The sequence below is a fragment of the Pholis gunnellus genome (genome assembly GCF_910591455.1).
Source record: "Pholis gunnellus genome assembly, chromosome: 18".
In the NCBI taxonomy this organism is placed as follows: Eukaryota; Metazoa; Chordata; class Actinopteri; order Perciformes; family Pholidae; genus Pholis; species Pholis gunnellus.
Window position 1 is genome coordinate 139,628 of NC_136545.1, and position 5,713 is coordinate 145,340.

Genomic DNA, 5,713 nt, shown 5'->3' on the forward strand with positions numbered 1-5,713 from the left:
CATTAATGCTAACCTGCCAGCATATTTTACAACATATGGACAAAGGTGCTGCCCAGGAAACCCATTGATATTCAAAACATAGAGTTACTCCAAAAAAAGGACAGAGGCATTGTTACACTTTCAACCTTTTGGTTTTACTTCAAACTCCTCATCAGTAACAGGTAGAGGTGTCAGGAAACATCAGCTAATAAAATGGATTAAAGACAAATTCATGATCAAATTGTGTTCAGAATAACTACCAAGATGGATCGTTGTCCTAAAATACGGAACCGGAAAAACTGCCCAAAAAAACCCTCAAAAGATCTCGACAAAAAATGTATTTTTCAAAAGTGATCTTCTTCAAAAATATTTGAAAAGTATTAAAAAAAGTTCTGTCACTATTATCCTATCACTTCATGGTGGGCTTTAAGGACCAAACACATACAAACCCCTTTCCAAAATGCAACTGTAAAACACATACAGAGGTGAAAACCCAAACATTTCTAGAAGAAATAATGTATTTCCATAATTTTGTTTGACATCAAACTAGTAGAGAACCCCTTTAACAGCCATTTATTTACCAAACGCTAAACCCCCGCTATAGAGGGGTGCAGCAGGTTTGTTTTTTTAAACTCCTAAATCTAAAGAGCATTGAAATAGTTGAGATGCTTCTTGGATCTTAAAACAAAGGTTGCTGATAAACTGAATTAGTTGGCTCAGTAAACCAGAACTGCAGTTTCTAAACAATTTTGTATTTGAGACAAAGCTTAATGTGAATAATTCCACTATGACAAAAAAAACGAGATTAAAAAAGAGTCCAGATGTATATGGGGAGGTCATTTGGATACAATCCAATTGATGTATTTTGAGCAGTCAGAAGTTTTTGATGAGTTGTGGAAAACTGCAGGTGGCAGCAGAGTCCAAGTGATGTTAAACTGAAGCCCCAGAAAGAATGTTGTACTAACAGAGGGGCTGCCCAGGCCAAAGGGTTAAATGTTTGTCATTGTCTTTTCTGAGTGCTTTGAGTGCCACTGTCTCAATTCCATATATTTTCTCAAATTGATGAAATATACCCCAAAAACTATATTTCTCAAAACGAAGGGAAAGCAAAAGTTAACTAACAGTTATTACATTCAGGTTTAATCGTCCACTTTACAAAAGATCACACTAGCAGGCAGTTATATTCTATGATATGATAAAAAGAATAATGTCCCAAGTTGTGCATTTAGGACTACTAACTGTTCCATTAACCTCCATCTTTTTATCCACTATAACCAATGGCTACAACAAAACGCCAAGATGACAGTGTTTTTAGAGATCCAACATGACAAAGCCACAGAGCTTTTCTGCATCAATCTTCCTGATGTGGTCGGTTAGATACCTAAAGCAGGTTCCGATGTAGAGGGAACTTCTAACCTAACTGTTATGGCTTCATATGTACGGTCTGCCCAGGAATCTTTCCATGACCTTGGACATTACGCATCAAAGTGAATCTTGCTTTTTATCTCTTTTAAGGAAAAAAAGGCAACACATTGGACATGTGTTGCCTTTTTTTAATAGAGGAATACTTAGATAATTGGAATATTGTCTTAAACGTAAAGAAGCCATTTGAATCCCATTGGCAATAATAACTGCACCGGACTTTCATTCTGAAACCAGACATTACGAGGAGGTTGTTTAACCACACTACTGCCAACTGTGACAAAGTAAATGTACTGGATGTAAATCCTGGAAGGATCTTTCTTTAACTTGAATGGTACTGCAGTACTCATGTTGAATGAGTATTTTGTATATCTCAAAGTACCCCCAGGTAACCACTGTTAACTTTCGTTGTTGTTTGCACTATTAGCTGTGAGACACCAGCTCACCTTCGCCATGTTGAGCCATCAAGAGGCAATCGAAATGCTCACAATCTTGTATCATCCACCTTTAAAAACTGAAAAGAGGGAGCTGCATTGTAGATAGACACATATTATGTGACTGGCAGCCTATATTTTAAAAGGTATTCTGAATATGACAATAACGTTCACCAGATGACTTCCCAACAACATTCTACCTTCAATCTACGAGCGATAACAGTGATTTGCTTTTGAATGTCCTTGTTATTATAGATGTTATTATATTATGTTCATATACTAAGGTTTATGAAGAAGCCCACTTTGGAATCTTAACTCAATGCCCACATGCTGGAACTTTCAGCTGTATCTTATTGTCTTCCTCAGTGGATAGAGTTCACTCAGCTTATAACTTATACCTTTTATTTTGTCACGTCAAGAGACTTTTCAAGAATATTCAAGGATCATTTATTGTCATGATGCAACACAAGGATGCACAGTGAAATTCAGTTGTAGCCCATTTATAACACATCAAACACATGACAAAGAAAGCAAAACCAGTAGTACATTCCTGTGGTGTGTTTTTTAAATTTTCATCATAAGGAATGTAAACAGCAGCAACAAAAACAATCCTCTGGTCAGACAATATGGCCGACATCTTCACAATAAAAACTCTACATGTGGAAAACATTGTCAATCAACTCTGACTGTTTGAGCACCAAGCATCAAGATGTAGACACAGAGTCCTGATGTCCGCCCGTCAAGTGCAGCTTGATCCTGGACCACGATGGATCCAGGTCTCTGTGAAGATATGGGCTCAACAGTCATCGACCTCCTGCTGCTTTCATCCATCTTATTTTCCTGCTATCGGGCATCAGACAGCCAGGAGCATGCTAGTAGCCTCAGGTCCTAGCTGGGTTAGCTTAGCTTCCATCTCGACACTCCTCTCTCTCCTCTCTGGGGCAGTTTGGTGGCGTCAGATGGACTTTTATCCATGTCCAATTGGATGGACTGATAAGTTATGACATGCCACTCAGAGCACAGTGCTGTTCACTGTGTTTGCCTTCATTAACTCAGCTGAAAAAATGATACAGTATCACCATCCAGACCTTTACACATCAGACTGGTCGGATATAACTTTTCAAATTGCTAAAAAAAAGTGTCAGTCAGGGATATGCCCCGGTCCGCCTGAACTGGTGACCTTTTCCCACTGCTGCTCCGTATCCTTGTGGAAAGCTACATGATTACTGTACACAGCCTGCCTGTGCTTGTTGGGAGATAGCTTTCGATAAAAACATAAAAACAGTGTTATAGCTTACAGTCCTAACACTACTATTATACTATTAACTCTATATATTGGTGACCAACTAACATCTCTTACTGCCCTCCCCTTAAACAGTTTAGGACGGAGCCTGCTTTGATTACGTAGACCAGCCTCGCATGCTTTTAGTGCATGTGAGTCTCTCTGTTGTGCCACAATAGCTCATGGCCAACCCCACTGCTCTGATACGGCAGTTACAGTTGATAACGTCGTCCTGACCGACGGTGTCGCCGTGGAAGCTTGGTGTCCACTTCCTGGTTAGCCCTCAGGTTAACTCTGTTAGCACTGTTAGCTTCTAGCAGCTGGTTAAGCTGTCACCATATTGAGAGCCCTGTGGAGGCTGTAGATATGCTCTGAATTCCGTATTGACCAGCTTTAAAAAAATACAAATAATGAATTACTTCCCGCTAATGGAATCTATCAATACAGATGGTTTGTGTTTTAATCGTCCAGGTTTTGACATTTGTCTTTGAGATTTCTGCCTCCACCCCAATAAAATAGGCCTTTTTTCACTGAAGGTATTTTGACATTCAACAGTAGGAAAGTATCTATCATAAAATTGCTATGTTATTAGTGACACCTGTGATGTCAGTGGAAGCGAAAAGAAGGTTTATGGCATTGATTGTATATGCATATATACTGTATATATATATAGAGCTGTTGAAATGAACTTTGATGACACGTGAGAGGTAAAACAGAAACAGCCCATCTGCACAGGCTGCGCTGCCCTGCGGTAACATAAACCGTTCCTAAAAACAACAACTGAAAAAAGATGAACTAAATGCTGTCAAGGCTGTCGTTACAGTTACAGCCTCGATGTTTCCCATGAGAAGTGTCTGGGGTGCAGGCCTCCAGTATTGGGGAACGGGTCTTTCTTTACGCAACCTTGACTTGTGGTGAGATTCCCCCCGGCTTATTGCTGGGACATCTGCCGGAAGGAGGCCAGCCACAGTGGGGATGTTAGGTTCTGTGCAGCAGCAGTATGAAGCCACAGGGCATGCCTGCACGCAACTGCTGGCCAGGGCCTCAACAGTCTGTTCACAGGCCTCGCGCACACACCTTCTACTTCTCTTACATCCTTATGATAACCCTGACCCTACCATCAGCACTGCGTATCTAACTTCAGCCCGACGGTAGCCTGATTCTACTCTGAACACTAAATCCTAATCACAGGGTGAAGGAAAACATGGCTGCAGCCTCCTCATTGTCCCCGATGGGTAGACCGGTGATTGGGTTTACCACTCAACGATGTGTACGCACTGGACTAGTCCACAGATCTTTATTTCAACCTTGAGAAAAATCATAAATGGAACCTTACGCAGATGCAAAACAATGAATCGATGTCAAGAAGAGAGCAGTAACTGTTATGGTGCAGGCTAAAGCCAGAAGATATTACTCCAACGCACAATACAAACATCACATCAATCATTCATAATAGCTCTGGAGAACATCAAATGAAGTAATGGGGAGATGGCAGGTTTGTAACCAGACCAAACCATTTGAAAAAGCCAATTAATTCCATGTTTTTTTTGGTAAATGGGGTGAATGCACTGAGGCAGAATACGGGCAGCATTGATTCCATAAACAATATAATGCTTAGTAAAAGTTAAACATTTCAATTTAAATGTGTTGCGGCGCTATCACAGGAACAAAATCTGTCCATAGAAATACGAACAATTGGGCCCTTTTTCTGAAAGCAGGTTTAGTGAAAACTCTGAGTTTGTTAACCATGAGATGAGAGAAACTCTGGGTTTTCAGCTCCAGAAAGATTATAATTTATCTTATGCAGATATATAATATTTTATATTGTTACAACTGTATTTTACAATATTTTCATATACTATCTCTTTATACAGCAGTCCACAGGACAAGTTCTAGTTAACAAATACATTAATAAACACTTAAATTGGCTTATATTGTTACATATTTATCCTGCTTATAAATGCTACATAGGGGTCTTAAAGTAAAGTGTTACCACTTTGTTTGTCCACTGTTGTGGTTTATAACAGATGTTCCAAAACTTAGATTAGCACTGTTAGCACTATTTGGTGCCAATTTTCATACATTTCCAGAAAAAAAATCGAAACATTGGATAAGGTCATGTTCAAAATTCATGTGTTTCATTTTTTCAAAGGTTTGTATAGAACTCTGGATATCTCTTTTATCACTCCATAAATCAGAAAATACCGTCAGCCATGAAAAGAATCCATTTTTGCCATGTTTTTATAAATCAGGCTATGAATATATGAAAAACCCTTCAGTAAAAACTTTCAGAATATAGAAAGGAATGAAACTGAACAGTTTGGTGTCTTTTGAAGTTTTGTCTATCACTATCACTATGGAACTTCCCCTGTTGATTACTTACATAAAAACAATTGGCTCAGGTTTATAGTTAGGGCTGGCTCAAGTTTATAGTTAGGGCTGGCTCAGGTTTATAGTTAGGGCTGGCTCAGGTTTATAGTTAGGGCTGACTCAGGTTTATAGTTAGGGCTGGCTCAGGTTTATAGTTAGGGCTGGCTCAGGTTTATAGTTAGGGCTGGCTCAGGTTTATAGTTAGGGCTGCCTCAGGTTTATAGTT